This window comes from Nicotiana sylvestris, chromosome 8 (genome assembly GCF_000393655.2).
Source record: "Nicotiana sylvestris chromosome 8, ASM39365v2, whole genome shotgun sequence".
In the NCBI taxonomy this organism is placed as follows: Eukaryota; Viridiplantae; Streptophyta; class Magnoliopsida; order Solanales; family Solanaceae; genus Nicotiana; species Nicotiana sylvestris.
This window is the reverse complement of record NC_091064.1, coordinates 135,714,648-135,730,148: the sequence shown is the minus strand read 5'-3', so window position 1 is coordinate 135,730,148 and position 15,501 is coordinate 135,714,648.

The window sequence follows — 15,501 nt, the reverse complement described above, 5'->3', positions numbered from 1 at the left end:
TTCAGAACCAGCGATTAACTCTTTTTACCCCTCATACTGCTATTTCTATTTCCTCAACTTCTCCCGATATTCATAAGCCGGTCAGCATGCAAGTCCGAAGCAAATAAATGCACAAGTAGCAAGTAGGATGCATCAGGATGGTCTTTGTGTTTCGGGTGTACCTGTCCTAGATAGACTGAACCCCTATGTTGAGTCTCCAAAGTCAAAATGCACATGATGCAAACAAATGTTCCTACTAGGGATCCGGCATGAGGTATTGTTATACTAGGTTTTAAATCCTGGAATTTATTGTTCTAGACCTGGCTTACTCGAGCGGACAACTCGAGCCGGGGGGGGGGCAGCGTACCGGGAATACAGAAGTTTCGCCGGCTTTGCAACTTGTCCGAACCTCGTCCTAAATTTGGAATATGACTCTAACAGAAAAGAAGTCACACGAAGTGCACACTTCTTCATGATTTAGAAGACTCAGAGAGAAGAGGGGTTTCGCAACAATTTATATACAGCTCATGGAATATCAAAGCGGTAAAAGCAATCAATTAACACATTAGGCCCAAATCATGTAACAAAATCAGATAATGAATACAGCCAATTATAACAATTATTCTAAGCTCGAATTCTTGAACCCTAAACTAGAGATTCTGGGTTAACTCCCCAGCAGAGTCGCTAGAGCTGTCACACCTCCTTTTTCACTACATCCCCGAGAAGAGAGTATAGAGGAGTTTTTCCACTTTAAGTGACAATCGAAACGGGATTTAGTTATTTTAAAGATTCATAGTCGCCACTAGGGAGATTTATGGTGTCCCATGTCACCGATTGAATCCCGAATCGAGGAAAGGATTGACTATATTTAATAGTCCGCGAACCAGAAATCCGGGTAAGGAATTCGGTTAACCGGGAGAAGGGGTTAGGCATTCCCGAGTTCCGTGGTTCTAGCACGGGCGCTCAACTGTTATATTATTAGATTTTAATCAATTATGAACTTGTGTGAAGATTTTAAACCCTTAATAGCTTTTAATTATTTTTAAAAAATATTGAACGTCGTTTAAAACACGTCTTTAGATCGCGCCACATGAAATGCACCCGCAATCCGGAACACATTTATTCAACGTTTTAAGATTTGATTTGGGTCACATGAAATGCACACCCGAGTTTAGGGAGGTAAATTATTAAAATAGCGCGCCTAAAGCAACTACGTGTTTTCAATTTTGCGAGGGCCATGGAAAATTCAACTAAATGGCATGCCTCGATTTCTAAAGAATTAAAACTAATTAAGCGAGGGCCATGGGTTTAGAGATTTATTTGGCATGGCACACCTCGATTCCGATTTTTAAAGGGAACTCAAACTAAGCTTTTGAGAGCCATAAACTATATCTTACTTACTATGGCACGCCTCAAATCTAGTTGCCTGGAATTCTTATTTTTAAAATTATGAGGGCCATAGACTATTGGTGTCATTAATATCGCTCACCTTAAATATTTTAAAGGCTGAATTATTTAACACTCAATGAAGTTAAAGTTCCCTATGGTCGTTTAGTTAACAATCAAAGGACACAAATGGGCTTCCCATGTGAAGTCCAGAACCAGGAAGGCTACCAAAAGAACTGGGCGTGACTGGGCCGCAATTATGACCCAAATCATATTCCAAAGAAGCTGTCAAGCTTGGGCCCAGAAATGAGCCCAATTTCGAAACCTCAACAGGTCTGAGTGAAGAACTCAGTGTCGAGTCCCTGCAGGCCAAGAACCAGCGATATTCAACAACAAAAATGAGACCAATATGTGTGCAAACAACCTCTGGGCTCGTTTTTCTTAGCAGCAAGCAATGACAATGGAATTCTCATCATGGGCAGCATGATTAATCTAGTTTTAAACTTGTATCACTATGAGTAATGCATTTTGACTTTATCCTATTACAGAAAACTTTTACATATCTAAACAAGTCAAAAATTCATTCTCAAACCAATGCATACATCCAATTACCTTGAGTACCCAGAGATTGATGCCAATCAGACCAGTATTCATAAAAGTTTACTCCCACAAAGCAAGAAGTCACCCTTTTTAATCGAATGCATTCTGATTCTCAAACAAAACTAAATGATAAGCTAGAACTCAAAAGAGTCTAACCACATGCTTGAACATATGCATAACAAACAGTGAATGGCTTAAATCACAGTCCCTATACACAATATCCAAATGTCCTGAACTACTTACACACAATCAAACCATCAGACCATGTGTTTTCATCACAAACGACAGGCAACATGAGTTTTCTAGGGAATAACACACTACTGCCATATTAAAATGGACAGGTCAGGCTAAATACTATTACAATATACCACTAAACTCTAGAAATTCCAAGTAAACAACTAATATTGATGATTAATAAAAACAATATTCATGCATGGGATCTTCATGTAATTATAGCTCTCATACTTGCATTTCATCTCCTATAGAATCAGGGAATACCTAAAATTAAACGAAATAAGAAAAAGGGAGAATCAGCAGTAATGACAGCAGGGAATCAGCAGCAGGTTCCAGTAACAAAAGCAAACCAACAAAACATGTTAAAAACCCAGAAATGAAGTACTGCAGCTCAGAAACTAGTCTCAAACACACAATTAAACCAGCTGACCTCAAGACCAGCCTCAATGACTAAGTTTCAAACCATTTCTGAGCTCAAACAATTAGGAAAATCGATTTAGGAAGAAGAGGATTTCGGATTACAAAGCTAAAACTCAATGAAATAGTATTTTCTGTAGAAGTTTCAGCCGTTTAGTTGTTTTTCAGAATTTTCACTCTCTTTCAAGTTCTTGGGTCTGCCTTGAAAGGCAAGAAAATGATGCATTTATAGGCAAGAAAACAGGGAATCCTTAAGGGTTCAGTTTTTTATTTTAGTCCTTTTCAGGTTTTCTTTTTAGCTTAGGAGCCCTTATCCAATTTTTCTTTTTGTTTAACTACCCCTGGATTGAATTTCAATTAGTTAGGTAGTCCCCCTCCCCAGCTTCCTAGAAGCTTCCCAATTCTGTTACTCATGGATTCCCTTCCCTAATTTCCCAAACTACCCCTCGAGCCATGGTTATTTACTCTAGGAAACCCACTTAGCCGAACCCCTGTTGATACTTAGATAGAATGAATGGGCCACGGGTCAATTTGGCCCAACTGTTCAATCTTAAATGAATCAGAATAGACCCAAAAACCCAACCCTCAATATCAAAGATCTATTCAGCCCAACTAGCAATTATTTGACTACCAAATAACATAGAACAATTACACTTCAGACTAAATGGTTGACTAACTAAACTTAACCAAACTAACAATTTGACAACTAACCTAACAAGACTCCGACTACTTATGCATGAATGAATAGATTCCGGAACAAATGAAAAATGATTCGAGAAGAGGAGAAGAAACAGAAAATTTGAAAACAAAGTAGGGACAGATTAAATCAAAAGAAAGAAAGAAATACATACCTGAGAAAAGTTCAAAAAATAGAAGGGAAGCCTGGGTCTTCAGATCCTCGGATTTTCCGGCCGAATCTGAGGTTAATCATGTGCTCTGACGAAGAACATAAACTCAGATTCGGCACGAAATTTTGCCAAATCTTGACTTAGGATTTCTGGGGTTCGCTTTTGATCTAAGATTCGAGAATATGGGGATACATTCGAGGGAAACAGAGTGGGGATTCGGAATGAGGGGGTCAGGGTAGTTCGGTGGTGTGATTTTGGTGGCGTTTGAAGGTGGCGCCGCCACCGGAGGCCGGGGATTTGGGGCGGCTCGGCTAGGGTTTCGGGGTGTTCTAGTGGGGTTGTTGAGCAGAAAGGGTTCCTGAGGGGGGGGGAATGGTTTCAGACACTTATATACCCCCAGGGCTTCAGTTCTGAGCCGTTCGATCAAGGGGAGATCAACGGCTCAGATCGATACTTATTGAAACAACGTCGTTTCGTTTGGGGGGGGGGGATCCGAACTGGGTCAGGCGTGGGTTGGGCCGGGTATTGGGTAGTTTCTATTTGGGCTGGGATGGTTGGATTGGGTTTGAGCCCAGATTTAAACCTTCTTTATTTCCTTCTTTTTCCTTTTTCAATTTCACAATTTTTTTCTTTTCTCAAAACTAAAATAAATCCTAAATTAATTAATAATAATTTTTAAACTAAATTATCCTACCCAATTAGATTAATCACTCATCATGGTATTTACAATAATTAATTAAATCCTAAATTTAAAGAAAAATTATACAATTCAAAATTAAAAAGTAAAATGCAAAATGAATTATTTTTTTGTGATTTTCATTAATTAAATCCTAAATGCAGATGCAACATATATTTTGTATTTTTCATGAATTAAATAAATAAAATAAACATGCACAGACAAATGCGAATAATTAACAGAAAATGCGACGAAATCCAACAAAATTGCAAACACTGAAACAAATTATTTTGTTTTGAATTTGTTGGAGTAATTCATATATGGCAAAAATCACGTGCTCACAGCCCAAAAATAACAAAACTAAGCGACATTCAAAATAGATAGGACTTCATGTAAGACAATTAAAGGCCGAAGTTAGCCTCTACACATAGCAACAAATGCACGCGAGTAGTTCTGGATGGGCATACTTTCAGAATCAATATTTAAAGTCCTATAGGCATGTTTTCTAGGTGCTTCTGGATTCCAGCATTGTATAAGCAGCGCATAGGCAGGTTAAAACAAAGTAAGTCCTATAGTTATGATTTCTAACAGTTGCAATGATTAGGCAGCTTTGAGAGTCTAGTACTAACAACGTTGATCTCTTAAGTAGTTCTTATACGCGCAACAACATCCTATAGGCAGGATTTCTAACAATTGATAAGTAAGTTGATTTTATAACACTTTATTCCTCTAGACATGTCTTCTAAGCGGGGCATTGTAACTAAAGCCACAAAAGTAGTAGATTAAAAGATTAGAATCCTATAGTTATGATATCTAGATGGGAAATGTACTAAAGTATAGAAGCAATTTGACCAATTGATTATTTGAAGTCCTATAAACATGGTATCTAGATTAGTGAGGCATGTGTTATTGTATCCTATAGGCATGTTATCTAAGTGTTCACAGTAGTAGGCATGGAAGCAGGTATAGAAAATACTTGAACTAACATGTTTTAATAAGTTAAGTGAAGTGTGTGCGTGATCCCCATAGGCATAGTTTTCTATGTGTGTAGAAATGAAGCATGCTAAAAAATAACAAATAGAGCACATAGATCCTATAGACATGTTCTCTACCCTTTTATGTGAGGATTAAAGTACCATATCCCTTTTACTAATTTTCCCATCTGTTTATTTACAATTTATTACAGAACCGGATAATGAATACAATTACAAACATTATATAAGGAATAACTACAGGCCTAGAAACAGACTCAAACAAAGTAACCCAACACTTGGTTGGGCCTTCAACATCCTCACTCTTCACATGACCAGCAGGCCCAACCCTAGGCTTAGTAGAACATTAGAAGATGCTTGAATTTAGCACACAGGTCCAACAACGTATGGCCCAATACTAGGTCCAAGATGCATTACTTACCTACTGATGCTAGACTTAACCATGCAAATGACAGCTACTCATGTAATTAATTAAACACCTTTTCATACTTAATTCTAAAAGTTGCAAGTAATAACAGTTCTAACCAAGACATATAAGCAGGATCACATGAGACCTTGGAAAGGACAGAAGGAATACACAAAATAGGCTCATGTTAAGTTTGAATGTGACAGGTTTGAACATCATAAGATAGCAAACTACTTCAAATACAATTTTAAAATAAAACACAATCTAGAATTAGCCTAAAAGATTTCAGACAACTAGCAAATTCATAGGCAGGAACAAGTGAGAGGCAGGTTTTGCAGGGAGGTTTTTTAACATGAGAACCTAATGAGAATATGGTCATCCACAACATAGCAACAGGCTAATGGACACAGTTAAAGACAGTTGGCAAATATGTTACTCTGAGACTTAACATATAGGGTATCAATCGTAGTACAAAGGTTCAAAAATAGTACCAGGACTCATAATAAGTGAAAATACATCGACTCTAGATTAAAAGGATATGTAGGTACTAGGTCTGAACCACATATAGGAGGAAGAGGCTAAATATTTAATCTTATTCTAGAAGTCTTAAGCCATATTAAGGAGCACAAAATTGGACAAGTCAGGGAGCACACGTTAAATAACATGAAAGCATGTTTGGCTAACACTATGATCAACAATTAACTCTAAGAAAGCATGAAGCCATACATGAATGATTCAACAAGAATTGGAACACATTACGCTCGTGCATTGGTTTATCACAAGAATCTAAAACAAGGCAGAAGATAAACTCATGATAAGTGATAGATACAAGCATTCAAACACACACACATATACTAGGCTAGACATGCTTAAGAAAGCCAGAATCGGGGCTAGAAATTAGGCTGGTTGAGATGCTGGGAAAAATATAGAGCCATTAAGACAACTTTAGAGTAAATAGAGCTGCAAATAGCGATGATGTAGTAACATATTGGTTCACAAAGGTTTCAGTGACACAGATATGCACAGCATGGATACAAACAAATAGGGAATGAAACTGCAAGGGCCAAGGCACTTACCAATTACAAATTAACGGACAAGTAAGTAAGAAGAACAATTTCTAGCAGCACTTTAATCGTCAACAATAAAAGAACATCAAAACCCCAAAATCCCAGTGTGTTAGAGTTCCCAAGGATTTCAAGTGAACCTCGGGCAGTGCTCGCACTGAGAAAGAGAAACAATCAAATTTTTGGTGGCCTTGGCTTTCAGCTAGTCAAGGTCTCAAATTTCAGAATACTTAACAGTAGTTAATTTCAGTGACTAAGGTCCATCCAAAGGGGAAACTGGGGAGGGGTTTGTATAGTAGTAGGAATTGAACGAACACACATGGAAAACAATCAATTAAGCACAAATAAAGAAAGGAAATATCACATACAAATCAGAATCAATAGAAGAGATGTAGAATCTCAAACCCTAGTTGGGTCCAGTTGCTTGAAAATCAAATCAAAGGTGCAAATCGCTCCTTGTTGAGCATATATAAACGGAAAACTGCCTAAAATCCAAAGATTCAAGTCATTCCAGTCCGATCTTGGAAGTGGTACTTTCCATAGTTAGGCAAGTACCTATGTGATACATAAACGGACGACCAATAACGGGAGAGGGCTAATAAGGTAAATAAATCACAGGTGGATTCCATTTCTAGGTGATAAAAGAGAATTAGGCAGCGGATGATAGGGTTTGGAGAATAGAGGGGAAGGTTCAAGAGAGTATAGAGGTGGCTGGCTAACAAAAGTGGTCTCTAGGGTTAGGGTCAGGGGTTATAAGGAAAAGGTAGGGATTATTATGGGTCGTTGATTATTTGAGATCAACGGCAGAGTTTAGAGGGTGCTAGGGTCGGGTAAAATGGGTCAGTAATGGGGCAGACCTATTGGGTCGTTTATTTTAGGCTTCTAGGCGGTCAATTGGGATGGGGCTGTGCGCTTGGACCTTAATTGGTCTAAAAAAAAAGGCATAATTGGGCCAGATTTAAAGTAGGGAATTAAAGGGAAATAATTTTAATAAAATATAAAAAAATATTATTTATGAAATTCAATAATTTAAAACAATAGTTGAAGATAAAAAAATGTAAAAAATTATTTTGGCCTTAAATAAATGCAATTTAATTATAAAATTATAGGCTATTGTTGTAAAATTACGTAATTAGCATAAAAATGCAAATATAATTATATAAAATGAAGTAAAATATTATAAGACATATATGGATGCAAATAATAAATTTAGATGATTAAATCATTTCAAAAATAATTTAAAGTGATAATTAATAAATATTCAAGTAATTTAAATGCAAGAAAATTAATTTTAAAGCTCTAAAAATTATGAAAAATTATAGAAAATGCTTATATGAATTTTGTAGACTAAATAATGATGCAAAATGATATTTTAAAAGTATATACGCTATTTCAAAAAGTTTGTGGGCAAAATTGAGTATCAACACATGGTTATACAAAGTAGATACATCATTATTTTTGCATTATAAATATATTCTATATGTAATATATAATACTAGTGTACACGAGTGTATATATAGTATATAAGTTTATAAAAGTATATAATATACTTTTATACATCATATTATATAGATTTTAACAAAAAGTATAAAAAATGAAGAGGGTTCTATGGTAGCTTGGGGAAGAAGGTAAAACAATGACATTGAAAGATATTTGACTTTATGAAATTCAATGTAAACATATGTGGGCTATTCTAGATGTAATAATTTATTATGCTATGCTAAGGATAAACTTTTTATTTAGGATATACATATGGGTAAGTTGCCCTATTTGGTCACCTTTATTTAACTTGTACCTACTTTTTTGTAAAAAAGTTTAATTAGTACCCAAAATGCAGACAATTTCACGTCTTTTCCTCCTCCTCCTCCTCCTCCTTCTTCTTAGTTGCTGTGAAAACAAAGGTGACAGTGAATATATGTTGTGTTTGTGAGCAGGTTTTAAGGTGGTTTATAATTCTTTACAATAATGAGATGTTGTTGTCACGACCCTAATTTTCCTCCGTAGGATATCGTGATGACACCTAATCCCTAAGACTAGGTAAACCTAATATACATGCATAATATAACTGAGATAATGATGAAACTCTCAAATAACTCATCAACTACCATGAAAGAACTCCGCAACTCATCAGAAACAAACATCCCAAAATCCGATTATATCAAGTCACAAGCTCTACAAGAGCGTACTGAACATCCCTATACAACAATATCTATAAAAAAAAGGAAAAATGAAATAGAACTAGATAGAGGGTGACTCCTAGGCTTGCGGATGCCGGCATGTAAACCTTGAAGTCTTCAAATCCGAACTCGACTCACTGGTACCTGGGCTGGTAAGAGGTACCTTGTTCCACACATTAAATAACAACTTCAAGTAAAGGAATGCAGTGGTTAAACAATGAATAAGAATTAGAGAGAGAGCAATAACTTCAACTTAACATGTAAAGAGAATTAGCAAGTAGGAGATAAGACAAGTATTAAAAATGTCAAGTAAAGCATGTGAAGATAGACTAATAATGATGAATATGACATATTATGGCAACTCAATTAGAGGCATGAAATGAATCAACACATCTAAAACGGGTCAATTTTCACATTTAGCCTGTATACACACTCGACACCTTGCATACACGGCTTTCACATATCACAATTAACACAAAACAATACCAATCCTAAAGGGTAATTCCCCCACAAAAAGTTAGGCAAGACACTTACCTCTAAATACGCTAACTCAATCCACTAGTAAGCCTTTCCCTCGGTTATCTAACTCCGAACGGCTCGAATCTAGCCAAAATAACTTCATACCATAAATATAAACTATAGGAAGCTATTCCGAATAGTAAAGTTGCAATCTTCAAAGAGAAACAAAAAATCAACTCATAAGTCAACCCTGAGCCCACATCTCGGAACCCAACCAAAATTACAAAATCCAAAAACCCAATTCGATAACATGTTCAACCATATAAGAATTACTCATATCCGACTTCAAATCGCCTTTCAAATCCCCAAAATTTAGTCTAAGAAGTTTCACAAATTTTTCAGCTCAATTAAATGACAAAAATAATGATGGATTCATGTAATATAGCTAAATCCGAGTTAGAATCACTTACCCCGATGATTTTCTTGAAAATCCCTCAAAAAATTGCCACAAACTGAGCTCTCTAGGTCCAAAAGATGAAAATGAGATAAATCCCTCGACCTAAGCCTTTTCTGCCCAGCGATTTTGCTTCTGCAGGCTCAAGGTCGCACCTACAACGCCGCACCTGCAGAAAAAAATCCATCGCAGGTGCGGTTCCAACTAATGCCCTGAAAACGCGCACCTGCGGACCCTAGAGCGCATCTGCGGAAGACCATCTGCTTCTGCGTGTCACAGACCACACCTGCGGTCACTGATGACCAAGCCCACTTTCTCTTATGCGGTGCAAGGGCCACTTCTGCGGTGCCGCACCTGCGACCCAAAGTGCGCAAGTGCGATTGCACTAGACACAACATAGGTTCAGCAATCACCCAAGTCCAAAATGGTTTCGGATTCAATTCGAATCACACCCAGGGCCCCCGGAACCCGGTTCATATATACCAACAAGTTCCAAAAAAATATAACGGACATATCGAGGCCCAAAATTATGTCAAACAACATCGATTCTACAAATCGCAACCCAATTCAAGCCTATTGAAAGACAAACGACTTCCAAAACTAATGCCAAATCATACCAAAACAACTCTGATTGACCTAAAGATTTTTCACACAAGTCATAATTGACATGACAGACCTATTGCAACTTCCAAAATCGAAATCCGACCCCGATATCAATAAATTCAACTCCCCCACAAACTTCTCAACCTGTCAAACCTTCAACTTTCGAACTTTCGCCAATTAAAGCCAAAACGGCCTAGGAACCTCTAAATCAATATCCAGACATGCTCCTAAGTCCAAAATCACCACATGGAGCTATTGGAACCGTCAAACTCCATTTCGAAGTCGTCTGTTCGAAAGTCAAACTACAGTAAACACCTTCAACTTAAACTTCCAACTTAGGAACTGTGTGTCCCATTTCACTTTGAAGCTCACCCGAAACCAAAACCAAACACCCCGGCAAGTTACATGACCATAATATACCATAGAGGATGAAATAAATAGGGGAATGAGGCTACAATACTTAAAATAACTGGCCGGATCGTTACATCCTCCCCCCTTAAAACAAATGTTTGTCCTCAAATGAGTATAAATAGATACCTAAAGTGGTAAAAAGATGAGGATAACGGCTACGCATATCATGCTCAGTCTCCCAAGTCGCCTCCTTGACTGGTTGACCCCTCCACTGAACCTTCACTGAAGCAATGCTCTTCGAACCCAATTTTCGGACGTGCCTGTCCAAGATGGCCACTGGCTCCTAAACATAAGACAAATCCTTATCCAACTAGAGTGATCTGAAATCCAACATATGAGATGGATAATTGTGATACTTCTGGAGCATAGAAACATGGAATACTGGATGAACTGCATCTAGAATAGGTGGCAATTAAAGCTTGTAGGCCACCTCACCAATCCTTTTAAGAATCTCAAAAGGTTTGATATACCTAGGGCTAAACTTGCCTTCGTCCCGAACCTCTCAATACCCTTCATGGGCGAAACCCGGAGCAAGATCTGCTTTACAACCATGAATACAACATCGCGAACCTTCCAATCCGCATAACTCTTCTATCTAGATTGGGCGGTACGAAGCCAATCCTGAATAAACTTAACTTTTTGTAAAGCATCCTAAACCAAGTCAACACCCAATAGCCTTACCTAACACTGCCTCCCATACAAGGCCTCATACAGAGCCATCTGAATGCTCGATTGAAAGCTGTTGTTGTAGGCAAACTCTGGAAGCGGCAAGAATTGATCCCAAGAACCCCTAAACTCCATGACATAGGCACGAAGCATATCCTCCAATATCTGAATAGTGCGCTCGGACTGTCCGTCCGTCTGAGGGTGGAATGTTGTACTTAACTCAACTCGTGTGCCCAACTCATGATATACGTCCTTCCAAAATTACGATGTAAACTACATACCCTGTCAGATGATGGATACCAGCACACCATGAAGTCGGACAATCTAGCGAATATAGACCTGAGCTAGCTACTCTGAAGAATAAGTAGTCACTACTTGTGAGCCGACTTGGTGAACCTATCAACAATCCCCCATACTGCGTCAAACTTCTTCTGAGTCTGTGGGAGCCCAACAATGAAATCCATGGTAACTTGCTCCAATTTTCACTCGGGAATCTCAAGCCTCTGAAGCAACTCACCTGGACGTTGATGCTCACACTTCACCTGCTGATAATTTAGGCATCGATCTACATACTCAACTATGTCTTTCTTCATCCTCATCCACCAATAGTGCTGCCTCAATTCCTAATACATCTTAGCGGCACCCATATGAATGGAGTACCGCGAACTATAGGCCTCCTAAAGAATCAACTCTCGCAAACCATCCACATTGGGCAAACATAGTCGTCCCTACATCTGTAACACATTGTCATCCCCTATAGTAACCACCTTGGCATCGCCGTGCTGAACCGTGTCCTTGATGACAAGTAAATAGGGGTCCTCATACAGACACTCTCTGATGCAATCATAAAGAGAAGACTGAGAAACCACGCAAGCCAAAACTCGACTCGGATCCGAAACATCCAATCTAACAAACTGATTGGCCAAGGCCTAAACATCCAATGCTAATGGCCTCTCCACTACCAGTAGATATGCTAAACTGCCCAAGCTCTCCGCCTTTCGACTCAAGATATCGGCCACCATATAGTCCTTCCCGAGATGATATAGAATGGTGATATCATAGTCCTTAAGAAACTCTAACCACCTCCGCTGCTACAAGTTAAGATCCTTATATTTGAACAGATGTTGTAGACTCCAGTGGTCGCTATAAACTGCACTACGGATACCGTACAAATAGCGCCACAAAATCTTCAAGGCATGAATAATAACTACTATTTCTAGACAAGATAATTATTCTCATGCACCTTCAGCTGTCTAGAAGCATAGGCAATCACCTTACCATCTTGAATCAACACCGCACTGAGGACAACACGTGATGCATCAACAGTACATAATGTAAGACCCTGAACCCATAGGCAACACCAACACTGAGGTTGTAGTCAAAGCAGTCTTGAGCTTTTGAAAGCTCTCCTCACACGAGATCCATTTAAACGGAGTACCCTTCTGGGTCAATCAGGTAATAAGTGCAGTAATAGATGAGAAACCCTCTACGAAACGACGGTAATACCCTGCCAATCAAACAATACTCCAGATATCAGTGGCCGAAGACGGTCTAGGCCAATTCTGCACTATTTCAGTCTTCTTCGGATCTACCTTGATCCCCACACTCGACACCACATGACCCCGGAACACCACCGAATCAAGACATAATTCACACTTTGAAAATTTTGCATACAACTTTTATTCTCTGAAGTTCTGAAGCATAATCCTCAAATGATGCTCATGATCCTCCTGGCTTCGGGAGTACATTAGGATGTCGGCAATAAACACAATGATGAATAAGTAAAGATAGGGTTGGAACACACTGTTCATCAAGTACATGAATACTACTGGGGCATTGGTTAGCCCGAATGACATCACAAGGAACTCATAGTGACCATAGCGAGTCCTAAAAGCAGTCTTCAAAATCTCCATATCCCGAATCTGTAGTTGATGATAGCCTGACTGCAAATCAATCTTTGAGAACACTCTGTACCTTGTAGTTGATCAAATAGGTCATCAATGTGTTGCAATGGATACTTGTTCTTCACTGTAACCTTATTCAATTACCGATAATCAATACACATGCGCATATGACCATTCTTCTTCCTTACAAATAAGACCGGAGCATCCCAAGGTGACACACTAGGCCGAATGAAGCCCTTATCAAGTAACTCTTGCAATTGCTCCTTTAACTCCTTCAACTTTGCTAGAGCCATAGCATATGGTGGAATGGAAATGGGCTGAGTGCCCGGCAATAAGTCAATGCCAAAATCGATATCCCTATCGGACGGCATGCCCCAAATATCTACCAGAAATACATCTGGATAGTCTCTCACTACCAGAATTGACTTAAAGTTAGGAGTGTCAACACTTACATCTCTTACAAAGGCTAGATATGCCTCATACCCCTTCCCAACCATCTGTTGTGCCTTAAGGAAGGACACCACCCTTCTAGAAACATAATCCAAAGTACCCCTCCACTCCAGCCGCGACAAACCTGGCATAGCCAAAGTCATCGTCTTGGCGTGACAATCAAGAATAGCATGATAGGGTGACAACCAGTCCATGCCCAAAATAACATCAAAATCTACCATACTAAGAAACAATAGATCAACTCTGGTCTCAAAACCAAAAAGAACAACTAAACATGACCGATACACACGGTCACAACAATAAAATCTCCCACAGGCATGGATACTTAAACAGGAGAACTAAAAAATTATGAGATATACCCAAATACGGAGCAAAGTAAGATGGTACATATGAGTAAGTGGATCCTTGATCAAATAAGACTAATGCATCTCTATGACAAATCAGAACAATACTTGTGATGGTTGTGCCTGATACAACCGCCTCCGTCCTACTCGAATAATCATAACATCTGCATTGGCCTCCCCCTCTAGGGCAACCCTACCCATCTGGCCTCCACCCCTAGCTGGCTGAGCAAGTGGAGTGGCAACTAGTGCGGTAACCATAACCTGAGAAGTCTAGGGACGTTATGGAATACATGGAGCCTGAGTAGTCTGTGGAGGTGCACCCTTACTGAGTTTGGGGCAGTCCCTCACCATATGACGAGTGTCACCACACTCAAAAAAATCTCTTAGGGGACGTGGCTACTGAAACTGTCTCGGGCCTGGTCTGCTGGACTAACCGCTGAAAGCACCTCGTGCAGGAGGTGCACTAGATAGTGGTGGTGAATAACGGGAAACCTGAGGCCTAAGTAGCCGGAATACCACTAGAAGCTAGAAGTGCTGAAATAACTGGACGGCTCACATAGCCTCTTCCATGACGGACTACAACTGGGACACGGGCACCACTATATCCACCAAAATCTCGACGCCTCTTGGCCTCCCTGTCCTCTCTCTCCCGGTCCACATACCCTCCAATCTGCGAGCAATCTCTACCACCTGGTGGTATGGGGTATTGGTCTCCAACTCTCGAGCCATGCTAAATCTAATACCATAGTTAAGCCCCTCGATAAATCGACAGACTCGCTCTCGGACTGTGAAAACTAAGGCAGTGCATGTCTGGACAACTCCCTAAACCTGACGGCATACTCTGATACAGTCATATCACCCTAGCGCAACTGCTCAAACTCCACGCGCCATGCATCCTGAAGGCTCTTGGGAACAAAGTCGTTTAGGAACATCTTTGAAAACTGAGCCCATTTGAGTGAATTTGCGTTGGCGGGACTACCCTCCTCAAAAGCCCGCCTCCACTGGTACATTTGTCCTGACAACTAGAAAGTAGTGAAAGCCACCCCATTGGTCTCTACTATTCCCGTGGTACGGAGAATATATTGACACTTCTCTAGAAAGCCCTAAGCGTCCTCTGTATCTAGGCTGCTGAAAGTAGGAAGATGGTACTTCTTGTGCTCTCGAGCTTGAGCTCCTCCTCCTCAGATGTTGTTGCCTTAACCTCGGGCTAAACTAGGACAATCAGCTGCACTGGTATAACCTCTGGGACCTGGTCAACATGGGCATACTACTATGGGGTACGGGCTACGGGAGTCTGTGCTCCCCTAGCTTGTGATGTAGTCGGTGCAAGTAGAATCAACCCTGCCTGAGCTAGAGTACCAAACATTCTCAAGAACTGGGCGAGGGTCTCCTGAAGTGCAGGGGTAGCAACAGGTTCTTCAGGTGCATGCC